Source organism: Lynx canadensis, chromosome B1 (assembly GCF_007474595.2).
Source record: "Lynx canadensis isolate LIC74 chromosome B1, mLynCan4.pri.v2, whole genome shotgun sequence".
Classification (NCBI taxonomy): Eukaryota; Metazoa; Chordata; class Mammalia; order Carnivora; family Felidae; genus Lynx; species Lynx canadensis.
Window position 1 is genome coordinate 163,040,650 of NC_044306.2, and position 16,873 is coordinate 163,057,522.

Consider the following 16,873-nt stretch of genomic DNA (forward strand, 5'->3'; position numbering starts at 1 on the left):
CCATATCATATGTATGATTCTCTTGTGTCTGGCTTCTATCAGCTAGCATAATGATCTTTAGATTTAGCTGTATTGTTACATGTATCAATGGTATGTTCCTTTTTTTAGCAGGGTGGTACTCTATTACACAAATGTGTCATAATTTGTTTATGCATTTGTCAGTTGATGGACATTTGGGTTATTTCCTCTTTGGACAATTATGAATAAAGTGGTTATAAATATTTGCAAACAGGTTTTTATGTGAACTCTCACTTTTTTTTAATGTTTATTTTATTTTTGAAAGGAAGGGAGAGCACCAGCGGGGGTGGGGGGTGGGGGGAAGGACAGAGAGAGAGGGAGACAGGGGATCCAAAGCAGACTCTGCACTGACAGCAGAGAGCCCAAGGCGGGCCTCGAACTCACGAACTGTGAGATCATGACCTGAGCTGAAGCCTGATGCTTAACTGACTGAGCTACCCAGGCACCCCTCACCTTCTCTTGAGAAATTTTGTCTATCTAATTTTCTTTACCAGTATCTAGGGATTTGGATTTCTATTTTTATCAGCTCCAGCTTGAAAAAAATTTTTTAACTCTTTCTCAAACGTACTTTCAACACTTGTTTATCCTGGTCTTTTAGATACAAAGACCAGTTGTTTGAAAACTGTAGTTCTAAATTCTAAAATGCAATGAAACCAGTCAATCTCTTCCCTTACTATTTATTCTATTATCCTTCTCTGCTTAGACAAGTATCCCTATGTTAGAATTGTGATATTGTATTTTCTTCATTGGTAGGTGGTTTGAATATTTGGCATTGACTTTCCAAGTCACTTGGAATTAATTTTGATTCACAAGGTAACGTCCTTCATGTTTATGAACATGTTTATCTATGTAATACTCTTTGCAAATATGATCCTATCACAGAAGTCCATAAAGGGCAGCAAGTAAAGTAAGTCCGTGTGCAAAAGACATTAGTCAACACCCAGTGTGTTCTTCGAGGCATTAAAGAGATGGAATTAGGATAGGATGCGGTTTCAGAGGAGTTAAGATCAGATGATGTATGAGGGTTCGCCAGAGGGAAAAAATAACCAATAGGATATATCTCTGTGCATCTACGTATATATGTTTATTATAAGGAATTGGCTCCTGTGATTATGAAGGCTGACAAGTCCTGTCATCCACCTTCTGCAAGCTGGAAGCCCAGGAAAGCTGGTGGTGTAGCTCCAGTCTGAAGCTGAAGATCTGAGAACCAGGTGTGAGCCCTAGTCCAGAGCGGTAGGAGACCAATTCTCCAGCTCAAGGAGTCAGGCAGAGAGCAGATCCTCTCTCCTTTGTGTTTAAAAAAATTTTTTTTAATGTTTATTTATTTTTGAGACAGAAGGAGACAGAGCATGAATGGGGGAGGGTCAGAGAGAGAGGGAGACACAGAATGTGAAACAGGCTCCAGGCTCTGAGCGGTCAGCACAGAGCCCGACGCGGGGCTCGAACTCACGGACCGCGAGATCATGACCTGAGCCGAAGTCAGATGCTTAACCGACTGAGACACCCAGGCGCCCCTCTCCTTCGTGTTTTAATTCTATTTGGACCCTCCAAGGCTTGGCTGATGCCCACCCACCCTGGGGAGGGTGATCCACGTTACTCGGTCCACTGATTCACATATCGATCTCATTAGGGAAACAGCCTCACAGACACACCCAGAAGTGATGTTTAGCCACATAGCTGGGCCCTTGTGACCCAGTCGAGATAACACACAAAATCGACCATTATAGATAGGTACTTTTCGGTAGAAGGACGATTCAGGATAAGCATTTCTGTTTGTATCAGTAGTTATAGTTTCTGCAGCCCCAGGCTTTATGGCACCACCCGGAGGGCCAGAACGTCGATTTGGAATTTTAGGACTTATCCAAATCATGTACTAATTGGACTTATTGCCCGTCGGCCTGTATCAGGAGTAGCCAGGCCAAACCTGCCATTGATGGCGGATCTTCTGAACGTGATCACAGTCCATCAAAAAAGTCAGTTTGGAAAAGCTCCCTGTCTCATTTTACGTCTCCAGCCACGGACATTCTTTCTGCCCTTTGTCCAGACTCACGGAGGAAGGAGGCCGTAGTTTGCCTCGTCCGCTTGGCTGTTAGAGGGGAGGGAGCTGGAGCAAGTGAGTGGAAGAAAGATAGTGTGCCAACAGTGGCTACTAATCAGCATGTGTTCAATGTCTTGGTCTGTCTCCAATCACGTTAGCAAAAAGCACTTCTTTGTCTGGAGGTGGGGGTGGGGGGGGGAGGAAGTGAATGGAGAGGCAGGGAGAAGGGAACGGATATCTCCTCTCCTGTTGTGTGGTTGGCACTTGGGTATTCTGAACATAATATCCCTGTGGTTTGGCGCTCTCTCCTCAGAGGCTTCTTGATGAGGGTTCAGGAGTCAGCCCAGTTTCAAATCCTGGCTCTCCCACTTGTTAACGAGATTGCAACTTTGCAAATATATTTCTGTGTATCCATATATGTTCACAGATAAAAAGAAACACTATCAATCGCTAAGCGAGGAAGAATCGCCACCCTCCTGGGAATTAGTGTGGCAATGGCGTCACCAATAGTGATCGAACCCTAAGGAGAAGGTGATCCTGTCCTAATAATGCCGCTGACATCGAGTGGCCAGTTACTATCTGCTGACACAGTGAGAACATGTCATGACCTCCGCACTACAGCTCTGTAAGGGACATGATTATCAACTAATTTTACTAATGATGAAGTTGAGGCTCTGGGGACGTCGATAATTTTCCAAATAACCCTATAAACCTCTGAGGTAAAGGAGTTGGGATTTGAATCTAAATCTGTCACATTCTGGAACATGAGTTCTAACCTTCACACTATACTTAATAACACTAGCGGGGGCCACTAGCTCATTTCACCTTCCTCTCCTGGTACTTTTGCTTCCTGTGCTAAACCTTGGAGGGTTTGTGTTTTATTTTAATAAGGGTGGTCATTTCTCTAACATCCCCCCCCCTCCAGTCCCTATGAATATGCATCCTCTCTGTATAGGCCCAGAAACAGTTTGCTCTCATTTTCTCAATCACGTGATGTCTTGTTATTTTCACTTACTCTTTACAAAGGAAACCAATCCAGGGGCATGGAGGAAAGGACTTTCTCAGGACTAACCCTTATATGGTTTTACAAGGCAGGCCCCAAGGGTGCCTCCAAGGCTCCCTTTCAACCCCGCTTTGATAGTTGGTATCTCCCCTGTGACCTTGGATCTCATGCTTAAGATACTTTCTTGACCCTATTTAGTGGTTGGACAAAGTGAAGGGCATATCCCTTTCTCTGTGAAGTCTTATAACTTTCTCTTGCCCAGGGCTGGCTTGTTTGTGGGAGAGGTGTTTAAGTGGACTGCTACAAAAGTAGCCTGGGGTGAAAGAGATGGAAAGTATTTGACATCTTCGATCTCTTGTCAGATTAGGGCAATGAGTGAGATGGGGCTGCCATCAGAGAGTAGAAACATAAATGGGGGTGGGTGAAGGGGATTAGGGAGTTTGCATGGAGGTTGGTGGGGTTACTTGAGGGGAAAGAGGAGACTGGACCTCTCTGGTGTCATTTGGCAACTTAATGTTGGCTGTGGAATCCACTGGCCATCAATCTTGATGAGCTGCCCTGGCCACACAGGTCATGTGGAAGCTCCCTGACCAGAGCTCTTCATTTGCTCTTTGTGCATGAAGCCAGGCAGCCTGTTGGTTTCACTGGTTTTTTTTTTTTTTTTTTCTCATTCCTGTTCTTGCCTGCCCAACCACTCCCTTCTACTTGGGGTAGAAAGATTCCAAGGCAGGCAGGGGTCTGGGTCTGCTGGTTTATATCAGCATCTGCTGTTTGCATTGAGTAATCCATGGATATCAGCTCTCATGAGAAGTATAATGATAGATTTAGAAATCTGTGGGAATATACTTCTCTTTGCATCTTTGCTATGCTTGCCTCGTTGTAAAGTGCAGATAATTTAAGACAAAAGAAATCTAGCCTTGGAATGTGTAGAAAGTAGGGGAATTCACCACTTCAGTGAATCTTCTAGTAATTCCTCGGGTTAATCCAATGATTATATAGGTATATGTATGTAAGTGTGTATATACACACACAGACATGTACATATATATGAATTTGTAGCCAGTGGTCTTATTTGAATTGGAAAACTGTTGGTCAGCGAGGCGATTCTCTTCTCCCCTGAGTACTCTCTAGTGATGCACCACTAGACATGAGCCTTCCCCACGGGGTGTCTCACATCTGTCACCTTTGGGATAACTTCCTTGGCCACCTCCTAGGAAAACAAAAAAAAAAGGTGCCTTCGAAACTCAGGGTTGAATTTAGCATTTGTGCTTTTACATATACCTCCCTTTAGAGGACGTGACAGTCAGCATTGCTCTCGCTATTTAGACTATCTGATCAAGTGTGAAAGAGACATAGGCCTCCATGTTTGGTGCTGAGCAAGTCTCAGTAACAGGATGACCCTCCAGAAAACCTGGGCAAAGAGGGTGAAGGGGTCAGAAAGAAAAAACACGGTAGCCTAGGTGTGTCGTGTGCAGCTGGCAGATTTGTGAGCCTGTGTGAAAACCCCCTCTGGAGGCGCCCGCAATGAGTGGAAGGGTAAGGGCTTTTGTTCTGAAAACAAGCAAATAGGGACTTCTAATTTGGTTCACAAGTTCTAATCAGTTCACACGTTGCTGAAACCCCAAATCTTCTGGCCTCTTCTCAATTTCCACCCAACTAGCAAGCTCCAGCTCTGACCCTGGGGCCAGGGTGCTTTTCGTCTTTACTCTTCCTTACTCCACTTCCTCCCTCTGGTTTGTAGTCAGCTTTTTCTCTCCAGCTACCAAGTTCCCTCGAGAAAAATGTTTTCCCCCACCTGGGCTCCCAGCCAGCACCTGATCAAAACTTGCCCTCCTCACAGCGTTTTATTCCACAGTCTAGTTGGTCTCTTCTGGTATCTGTCCCTGGAGGCATTTACATTTTTTCCTGCGGTTTTAACAAAGTTATACTGCACATCATTTAAAGAGTCAAATCCATCTATAACGTGTTCAGAAGAAAGAGTAGCCTTTCCCACCCATTTATCTGTCCTCCAAGCTCCCACTGGCAACCCTCTTAGCCTTTCTTGTGGTCCTTCCCTTCATATCCTTAACATGGCTCTACTGTAACTTCTGGATTTTTCAGTGTGAAGCATGATCTATTGACTTCCAACTCTGGAAGATGACCAGAGCTCTTCAGTGGCTTGTTTGCCCCTCTTTCCCACTCCCCTAAACTATGCCACACGTAAACTTTTTTTGTCCCCTGCCTTCTCAGTATATCATAATTTGGGTAATATTGATATGTAGCAGCAGATGACTTTACAAGTCCTATTTATACCCAAGTCATGTATGATGACTTTCCTGGCACAAATTTTTGTGGTCCTTCTAGTTAATGATGGTTTTGTGTTTACATTTGCTTGGTGTCTGTGCCCTTGTCACCACTGTATTCCTCAATTCTCCCTCCATTGTGTAACTCAATATCTTCACATCTCTTAGATATTCTATCAATTTTGTGTGTTCCAAAGGGATTTCTCCGGAAGCCCAACCGGTAGGCCTATTCACAGCTGTCATCTTGGATCTCCCTTCATCATTTTCCTGGATATTCTCTTTACCTCTCTTTGTTTTGGGGGGGGGGGGTCTCCTATTTCCTGTATCCTATGTCTGCCTCTTCCTTGGATTACTTCTTTGTTTTGGTGAAATATTTCTAAGAAAGATGCAAAGGAAGTTGCATTTTTGAGATCTTCAATTCTGAAAATGTCTTTGATTTCCTCTTTCCCTTCATTTATCTCAGCTACTCAACATTGAATCCTGTGTTAGTAATCAGTTTTCTTCAGCGTCTTTAAGGGATGACTCCGTTGTCTTCTGGCTTCCAGTATTGAGAAAGCTGATGCCATTGTCATCCTTGATCCTTTGTGTGAAGCCTGCTTTTTCTCTCTGGAAGCTTTTAGAATTCTCTTTGTTTCCTATCACTTTAGATAGGGTTTCCTAGAAACAGATTGAGGCAGGTTTTGAGTGCATGTGATTAATTGAGGGACAAGGTAAATGAAGAAAAGAGGATGGGGCTGGGGAAAGAGCTAAGGGTGTGGTCTCAATTGGAGTCTAGCTTTGGCCCGATACCATGGAGCACAAGTTGTGCCACATACTTGGTCTCCCTTTTGAGGCAAGACCATTGGTCTTTCAAACCTTTCAGTCAGTCATGTGGTGTGAGCTCTCCCGTGCAGAAGCTGGAGTCCTGGGTGGAAGCTCCCAGGAGATACAGCTGCCACTTGGTTGAGAGAAGTTCCCCAGAGAAGGGGACTATGAGCCTCGAGAAGCCAACACTCACAGCTGGTGGATGTGCTGGCCCAGTACAGGGGTCTAAAGAAGACACCAACAAGGTCTTCTAAACATGTGTTCTGAAAGTCACAAAGACGGTCTTTCACTTCAGAAAACTCACATGCTGCAGTTCGGGGAATTTTCTTCTATTATTTTGTTGATAACTTCATCATCTCTGGAACTCTTTTTATTCAGATGTTGAAGCTTCTGGAATTGTTCTTTGATAGCTTATCTGTCCTCTCCTATTTTCCTTCTTTTCTTCAACTCGTTCTTCATTTATCTTTTTTTTTTTCTTTCTTTTTGCTATCTTATTTTTAATTTTTGAGACCTCTTCTTTGAATTGTGTCTGGATTCAGGGCAACTGGGTGGCTCAGTCAGTTAAGCGTCCAACCCTTAGTTTCGGCTCACATCGTGATCTCTCAGTTTTAAGCCCTGTGTCCGGCTCTGCGTTAGTATCGCAAAGCCTGATTGGGATTCTCTCTCTCTCGTTTCCTCTCTCTCTGCCCCTCCCCAACTTGCACTGTCTCTGTCTCTCTCAAAATAAATAAATAAACTTAAAAAATTAATTGTCCCTTGATTCTTTTTCATATTCTTCTTGTTTCTGTTAAGAGACTAATAAATAGGGTTTTCCCCCCAGTATTTTCCCCGCCTTCATAGTCTCTGTTTCCCAGTTGTTTTCCTCTGTTTATTGATTTTTTTCTCCCCTAATCTTTTAAAATCGAAGCATTCCCACCATATGTCTGCCTGGCTGAATGCTCATATTTCAGAGTAGGACACTTAAAAGCTGAGTGGAAACTCCAAGTCATTGGGGTTATCAACTGTGGGCTTCATGGTAGGGTGAGCTGGTAGGGTTCCCCATTTTCTGGGGAAACCTAACCTTAGCTGTTTTCCTTTTTTAAAAAATATTTATTTTGGGAAAGAGAGAGAGAGAGAGAGAGAGAGAGCAAGCGCCAGAGGGGCAGGGAGAGAAGGAGAGAGAGAGAATCCCAGGCAGGCTCCACACTGTCAGCACAAGCCTGATGTGGGGCTCGAACTCATAAACCACGAGATCATGACCAGAGCCAAAATCGAGAGTCAGATGCTTAACCTACTGAGCCACCCAGTCACCCCTAGCTCATTTCTTGTGAGTTAATCAGATTTCACAGAGAAGGATCTGCTAATGTTCTGCATGAAGGATATAAACCTGGTTTCCATAAACCTGATTTCCAGTGTTTTGTGAGCCAAATAGCGGAAGACAAATGGTTGAGTTTAACATTCAGGACATGTTCATTTGGTAATTTTTTGTTTGTTTATTATTTTTTTTTTTTTTACATATCATCTCCACCCTCAGCTGTGGCTGGTGTCCCCTAGTCCAGAGACTATGCTTTACCTTTTCCAGATAAACCCCCAACCTTCTTTCAGAGTCGGGGAGAGTTGGCCATGTGGCTCCATGCGATAGCGGAAAAGACACAAAGGGTCTAGTTGCTTCTTAAACAGATTTTCCTTCAATACCACCTGTGTTGGCCTTACCCTCCCCCAACTTCTAGAAGTGACTGATTTGCCAATTCCTAAGACTTTTGTGGGTTCTTCGCTATAAATTGTGTCTCCACTTCCCTCACTTAGGGTTTATTTTTCTTGAGTGCACTAATCAGTCACTACTCATGCATCTATCTGCTTTTTAATTTCCAAAATTTTGTTTCTATTGTATCCTCTCTGGAATTCTTTGTCTTTATGTGCTTATGCCTTTTTTCATCTTTTTACTACTATTTAAGAGGAATTTCAGGAGGGAGTAGACATTAAATCATGCTTTCAATTCAACATCATTAATTGAAATCCCAGCAGGATCTTATAATCTTTCTATCAGGGGAAAGAAATTTCCCAGGGAATTTCTTTCAGCTCCTTACTATTTATCTTAACCATGTTGAGCCTGGCTTCTTCATCAGGAGGGATTGTCCTCATAATACGAGCCCTCTTTCTTGTATGTACTTCACATCTGGGGCATAATAATAATTTATTTTTTGGTAAATATTTATGCAACATCCTACACCCAACATTATGCCCTCAAAGGGCTTGTCTGATTGAGGAGGGAAAAAAACAACAACATATTCACAGTACAACAATGGGTTGTTCTAATGTGTTAAAGAAGCAATGACCCATTCAGACATTCTACAATGAAATATTTTTGAAACAGCATATTCAATACTCCATATCAATGTTTCACTAATTCACATGCTTAATCTAAGTTCCCTCGAGCTACAAACACTTTATGAGCCATGGTGTTTTGATCATATGCCTCTAAGGTACATCCCAATGTTGAGGAGCTGGCTAGAGCTACGGCACCAGAAACAGCTGTGGGGGTGAAATGCAAAGCTATTCCCCCTTCATTTCCCCTTTCTCCACTTCTGAAGGTCATGAAAAAAGACCAGGGCCTGTAATCAGAAGAAAGAAATTTCAAAAGTTGGGAACTACAAATAAACGATCTCCTAGCATGTAGTGTTGGTGCTCTGCCCACATAGCCTTGGCATTCACCTCTACCCACCCCAGGCTGCTTGCTGTGAACATCTGGAGCTCTATTCCTGTAGAATTTTTTTACCTGGTTGCAGATTCAAACTTGTGCATGGGTCAGAAATACCAGAGTTAATACCCTTGGGAGTCACCCTCGACTAAGTGACAGACTGGGGAGGGTGGTGTTTTTGGTGGGCAAACTTCCCAGCTTTCTTGTCCCTCTTAGTTAGCTGGGTTAAGTCTGAGGCATATTCTATACTATCTCCCACAGCTCCTAGGAGGATTCGATTCCAGTTGCCCACCCTGGCAACTGGCTCAGAAATGCACTCTTCATGCCTTCCTTCCCTGTCCTGTTCCACTTCTCCACCTCTCTACCAGTACTTCCCATGGTCACCCCATAAATAAAACACTTGAACTCAAATTTTTGCCTCTGGTGAAACCCAGACCAGATATTCCCTAAAGGCTAATATATCTCCGAGTGGTCATATTCTCACTCTAAACTTTATGCAAGTAGAACTAACTCGAGAGCTGTACAAGTAGAGTGCTACTCTAGGCACACAGAACATTAGAATAACTCAACAGCCAACAGCTTACACAGGAAAATCTTGGATCTGGAAAGGATTCAGATGGTAATTTAGTTCAACCTCCCACTCAGAACTAGAGCAGCTCATTCTAAAAATCCCTGGCCAGTGATCACCCTCAAGTCCCTATTCAAATACTACAAAACACAACAGACTATCTAAAGAAACTCAGCCCTTCATGTTTAAGTACCTGCCTTGGGTTGACTGTGGTGGGCCCTAGAAAAGAAGGAAGATAACAAGTGATAACAAAAAAACATAGTAGTTTTTATACATAGTAGTTATACATAGTAGTTATCTACAATTTTATACATAGTAGTTATCTACAATTTAGACGATCATCTACAAGAATACCAGGAAAAACCGCCTTTGATAAACATTCTCGAGCCATTAAGCCAAGCATTAAACTGAGCTGTTTCTTTGTCACTGAATTTCTAAAAGATTTTCTTCTTTACTTTCTAACCCATCCCTATTTTCCCTAAGTAGAAATTTTCCTTCCTCTCTCGTTCCCTCTCGTTTTCTGTTCGAATGAGCATCTCTTGACAGCCACCCACTAGACCCTCTCGACACTCAGTAGACGGTAAACAATTTTCATAGCACATGTTCACTCCTAGTCACATAAGCCTCATTAGAGACTCCTTATCACAGAGTTGCACCCCCCCAGGCAAACAAAAAAAGGCTAAGAAGTAGTGTGAATACACAACTTAGTGCCAAAAACAGGAGCTGCTTATACAAAGTGCAGCAGCGAACGCAGTCTTCTATAGAGGATGCTAGAACGCTGGGCTGTTTGCCATTCTTCTCCTCCCCTTCCCCCCCCAACAGGAACTGCTTCCAGAACCGAGGGATACTGACATGCAAGTTACTAAACAGAAAGAAATCAACCAATCTAAGAAGTCCTAGAGGCCAGCCACAAAATTTTACAAGCTGAAAGCACACTGTAGTAGCATGGACGCGAATATGAGGTAGGGTGGTAGGAAGAGTGTGTATTTGGGGCAGATTTGGGTTTCAATCCCAAATTATGTGAGCCTAAGCCACTTACCTAGTCCCTCTCAATCCCAATTGCTTCAGTAAAATGGAGATAGTATGAGCATTTCAAGGGTCCTTTTTGAGAGTAAACAAACATTTAAGTATGTTTAGTAAAACATCAGGTTATAAGGTGATGTACCGATGTTAGTTATCATTGCCTGTTCTTGAGGCTAGACTGCATCAGGTAACAACACCAACGATACCCTACTTCTATTTAAACAACCCAGTCTGAGTCGGGTAGCCTTGGTCAATCCAAAGCAGCGATCAATTCTGATGAAAAAATAATCACTCTTATCATGGTTAAGACTATGACTTACAGACACTTCCTGCATATCAGATACCGTGAAGCACTTTTCGTTATGGTCTCGTTGAATTCTTAAAATACATGCATCGAATGAGATATTATTATTCCTGTTTTAAAAATGACAAAACTAAGGCTCAGAGAGGATAAATTGTTTGTATGAAGGCCACGATGACCGTGTGGTAGAGCCAGGACTAACGCTCGGCTCCATCTGATCCAAAACCCATGCTGCAGACTGTCAATCCCTACTCGGGAAACCATAGCGGAGGAGGTGGGGTGGGGGCAGGGACACCCCCAAAGGGGAGGAAGTGGAGCAATTGGAGAAAAGGCATCGACCAGGGGCAGCCCGGGAGGCCAAACTTTGTACTCTGGTCCAGGTAAATGAAAAGTTTGGCCAAGGAATTGGGCGGGAGCCTATTGGGTCATGTTGTTAGATGTGTTCTGTTAAGGGGAAAAACACCACGAAACGTCTAGTTGCGAGGAAGTCAAGACTCAACCCGGAGTGGCCAAGGCAGAATGGGCTTTATTATCTCATTGAATACACAGTCCAGAGAGAAAGTACTTACAAGGTTAACTGGGCCAATTGATGATGTCTTCAAGGATCCGGGTTATTTACATCCTACTGCCCTGCCATTCACAGAATGTCACCACACCTCTGCTTCAACCCTGCCAAGTTGGGTGCTGGTTGCAATGGTTCTGACATGTCATGAGGAAACTATATCCAGCGAAGAAGAGAGGTGTTTCTGTCTATGTGTCTGTCTCTTCTTACTCTGAAGAAAAACTGTTCCAGAAGCTATGAAGGACTACCCCTCAGGTTCCATTTGTCAGACGGGTTAGATGGTCATGCCCAAACCAGCCCATGGAAAGGGGGAAAGAATTACTATAATTTACTGAAACTGACCAGTATTCACCTTCTGGAACCAGGACTAGGATGACGGGTTCCTTTCCCTGACTACATGGGGGCGAGGGCACCTAGACAAAATCAAGGCAGGCCACCCACCCCACAACACACACCCACATGAGATTGCGTGTGTGCATGTGTTTGCATGTGCAAGTGTGAGCTCTTGGAGACAGGATCGCCACAGCAGGACAGGGTCATCACAGCGGGCAGCTTGTGTCTCTTCAATGTGTCTCCTGAAAACAATGAGAAGGGAGTCAACTTTCCTGTAATGAGACCAATAAAAATTCGTTTGCCCCCAAATCTCCAAGCCAGAGGTCTCTCCTTTCTCCCTGAGCATCTTCATTTTATTATTTGTTGATCCCTTTTGCCTGGAATGCACCCCCTTTTCCACCCGGTCCAAATCAGGCCTGGCTTAGTTACCACCACCTCCAAGACCACTGAAACCTCTCTCACCAGTGCCTATGGTTAGACACTTATTCTCTATAGAGCCCTTATTCTCCAGCTCTTTATTTTCCTTTTTTTTTTTTTTTTTTTGATCATAGAACTCTCTACCTACATTTTTTAAAAGAAATATCCCGGGGCGCCCGGGTGGCTCCACTGGTTGAGCATCTGACTTTGACTCAGGTCATGATCTCGCAGTTCATGAGTTCAAGCCCCACATGAGTTCAAGCCCCACATCAGGCTCCGTGCTGACAGCTTGGAGCCTGGAGCCTGCTTCAGATTCTGTGTCTCCCTCTCTCTGCCCCTCCCATGCTCATGTTCTGTCTCTCCCTCTCTCTCTCTCAAAAATAAACATTAAAAAAATTTTTTTTAAAGAAATATCTATTGACACCATAGAATCCAGTTTAGGAAATCCTAATGTCAACAGTTCATCCAGCAATGAAATATTATTTAAAAGAAAAATGAAACAACAACAACAACAACCATTTTTGGGGAAAGAGCATTCCTTCCTAAATATTTCCATATTTGTAGCTCCTACCAGAAAAGCTGCTCTCTGTCTTCCCTTAGACACCAGAGAAACAAAGGCCTCCTTGCTGCATCCCGACGACACCTTCCTGTGACCATCGCCAGCTGCTTTGCTTCCTTGGTAGGCATGAAACATGGTGAGCCCATCCTTTCTCATCAGAAGGGTGGGGGGGGCGGGGGCGGGGGAACGAGTGGCCTAATATTAAACAGAGCTATGTCACGTCCTGAAATGAGCAGCACAAGAAGCCCAGCATTGAAGACATAAATAAGCTGCAGGTTTTCAGAAACTCGCCAGCAACCCTCTGAAACAGGAAGAGCATACTTAGAGCTGTCCGGCTAACTCTCAGCCGTGAGCCTTATGCTCAGGTCTGAGGCTCCATAGCTGCTGAAACCACTAGCCTTGGAGCTGACTCCAAGGGCACCGCACTGAGAAGCCGCCTGAGATCCCCAGGCGTGCGGATGGGGGAAATTTCAAGATAACCTCTCCATTTGCAGCAACAGAAGGGGGTTATAAATGTCATTCCTTTTCTGGGAGATGCGGTATCTGACTCCATTAGACTACCAGCAGGGCTAAAAACAAACAAACAGAAAATGAGAGGGCTTAGGATAATGGAATAGAATCAGGGCTGCTACTTTAGTCGGGACCCTTGCACCCTGCATTCCTGGACCCGAGCGTGACTGGGATTTGGAGCCATGCTGTTCAAACGTGGAAAACGCCGGAACAAGGTTGCAGGCACCACTACAGGCAGACTAGGCTTTGGGCCTCTCAAGTCTGAGAGCTTCTAGTTTTATGTGAACGGCTATTACAACCAGTAGAGTTAAAACAGATTCCTCAGGGCACCTGGGTGGCGCAGTCGGTTAAGCGTCCGACTTCAGCCAGGTCACGATCTCGCGGTCCGTGAGTTCAAGCCCCGCGTCGGGCTCTGGGCTGATGGCTCAGAGCCTGGAGCCTGTTTCCAATTCTGTGTCTCCCTCTCTCTGCCCCTCCCCCCTTCATGCTCTGTCTCTCTCTGTCCCCAAAATAAATAAACGTTAAAAAAAAAAATTATAAAAACAGATTCCTCATATGAAAATGAATGATAGTCAGGGCCCGGCTGATGGCCTATTTAGTCCAGCAGCGTCTGATACCGTAAAGTTCCCATCCCATGGAAGACAGGGGATCATTCCTTGGAGTTCACAGTGATGAGGATCAAGCCTGGGGCGTAGACCGCTGAACTTTATCAGCCAACAGAGAAATGTTTATCAAGCACGGTGTGCTCAAAGACACAGAAGATGCGTCTTCTTCAGAATTTATCTTGAAGAAAACTGTCTTTGTCAAAACCTTAACGTTACCACAGGCGTGTGTCAAGTTAAATAGCGATTTGGATGATAGAACAAGAACGTTACCACAGGCGTGTGTCAAGTTAAATAGCGATTTGGATGATATCTGAGTGGCTAGTGTGTGTAAGGCATCCCACCTGTCGGTGGGCCATGAGGTGGCGTGGCCCACGGAGGCTTCGTGGAGAAGGTGGGTGAAGGGGAAGAGAGAGGGGAGGATTAGGAAAACTGCAAGGAATAGTCTTGTGGGAGCAGCGCGGTTTCATACTGGGGGTTTCATTTACCCCCGTGCCCCTCCACGCATAATCATTTGCCTGAAAATCATTCTTACCATGATCTTCTTTTTGTGGCTGTTCTAAAAATTGGTTGTTTCTACCTTTAAAACAGCTTTGTTGAGTTACAATTGAAATGCAGTAAGTTGTCCGTGTTGAAAGTATATAGCTTAACGTTTTGACATACGAGTACGATTCCGTAGCCGGCCTAGTGAACGTACTCATCACCCCTAAAAAGTTGTAATCTGCTTTTCAAATAGGAAGCCAGAAACGTGGCTTCAAGACCCTCATTCTATTCAGATTCTAAAAGCCAGTTCTGCTCCTGCTCTGGTATGGGGCCCCTTCCTCTCCACCACGGAACACAGATTTCATGTTTTAATAAGAATCACAAGAGTCATTTTTCGCTGGAAACATTTGGCAGCCTGGGTTGGTGTTTATTACTTTATTATTCCGAAGGGCAATCCCAGTGTGGTAAGTGTTCACTCTATTCCCATTTCAGAGACAGAGGAAGCAAACCTAGGAGATCAGTTAATTGCCCGGGGCTGACAGTCGGCAGGTGGCAGAGATGTTATTGGATATCCAGGCAGTCTCTCTCAGGCCTATACTCATATGTATATGCTCAGAGACCTTTATAAACCTTTTCTGGGGGTATAAGGATCCTTCCATCTTGCACACGGGGAAGGAGGATATTGAGGGTCGAGTCCATAATCATTGGATCGTGGAGTCGATAATACAGTGAGCTCAGTTTGGCTGATTCAGCTTTCAAAAGTTAGACGCTGTCAAGTTACATTCCCTCCAAGGGTGCACAGGGTTTACCTTTTCTCCACAGCCTTACCAACACGTGTTCTCTTTTGTCCTTCTGGGAACAGCCATCCTGGAAGATGTGAGATGATACCCCGTTGTGGTTCTGATTCGCAGTTCCCTGATGATTAATCTGGCCTCCCGTCTTCATTTCAGTATTCCCTATAATACCCAAGATGTGGAAACGTGGAAACAACCTAAATGTCTTTCAATGGATGAATAAATGTGTGTGTGTGTGTGCGTGTGTGTATACATACATACATAATGGAATATTTTTCAGCTTTAAAAAAGAAGGAAGTCCTTCCATTGTGACATGGATGAACCTGGAGGGCATTATGCTAAGTGAGACAAACCAGACCCAGAAAGACAAACACCGTATGATCTCACTTCCATGTGGAATCTAAGAGTCGAATTCATAGAAGCAGAGAGCACAGGGGTGATTACTAGGGACTGGGGATTGTCAGTTATACCTCCATAAAGCTGGGCAGGGCGGTGGCGGGGGAGGGGGGGTGCAGTTAGACCGTGACTTCTTCTCTTCTGCTTCCTATAAAAGAGCTTTGGTGGTCCTGTGTGGGAAGAAGGCAGAGGTTCCTTTACCCAATGGTATCCTTGCCATCCCACTTTCCTGAAACTCAGCCAGGATCTTTCCTAATCAACAGAAGAAGCCCATCTCAGAGAGAAGAGAAAAGATGGGCATCTTCCTCTCACAATCTCCCCTCCTGGCCTCCACCACACATGGGAAGGAGGCCTCTGCTCTGCTCGCTGCTGTATAAATGTCCTGTCAAGCTGTTTATACTCGCAGTGCATTTTCTTGGCTTCCCCAGCTCTGTTAATTGCCCTCAGTTCAGGAACCTTTGAAGGATTGAGAGCCAGATTGCAGAAACATACCAGTGTTTATCATGAGTGACTTTCCAGGGGATCCCCATAACAGAAAAGGGCCGGTCCAAAGCCAAAGCTTTGCTGCTTCAAGTCTGGGCCTAACTCTTGCTCCCTCACTGGCTCCCTTTGAGATGGGGGCCTCCGATGTGCAGGAGAGAGCGGATTCCTACTCGTAGGCTCCAGCCCCCAAAACTTGCATGAAGCTGCATCTCATGACGTGAAGTGCCTGTGTTGGGCGAATGGTTTTCTGGCTGCATGTTTCTGCATCACCATAGGCCACCGTCAAGCCCTTCCAGACAATGCCTCATGTGTCCTCTGGATACTAATCTCACCCCACTCCTCCTTCCCGGTGGTGTTCACCCGTGTGCTTCACTATTCCTTTGGTAACAAGGAATGCAAAGGTCTGCATATATACTCAAGGAGGGTGTTTAAGAGCACAGAAAAGCACCATGTCAGGAGGACCCTTCTGTTGAGAGACTCAACAAAATATGGGTGCTAGAAGGACGGCAAGAAGGCACCCAGTGGTAACCCCATGGTAACCCCATCGGGTAAGGAAGCTGAGGCTTAGAGAGATGGTGTGACTTAATCAAGTTTACACAGCCAGTGGTAGAGCAGGGATTTAGACTCTGGAAGCCTGACTCTTAACCACAAGGCCACACTGCAGAAGAGGTCCTGAAGCTGACCCCCTTGGGAGATGCATGGGATCAAGACTGGTGGGGCTCGGAGAGGGCATCCCAGTTTGGAGAACAGGAGGAAAATAGTAAAAGAAATGTGGTAAGAAAATCAATGAAAGCATCCTTAGGGAAACTCATTCATTCATTCATTCATTCATTCAATAAATTATATAAGTTGAGTTATTCATTCAATAAGTATTTATTGAACACTGTGCAGGCACTGTGCAGGCTCGTAGGATTCATCAGGGAGCAAGCAAAGATCCCTGCATTCATGGAGCTTGTATTCTAGCTCATGATACAAGTACAGTATAAGCTGCAGAAGTAGAGACACACAGCCTATAAGGAA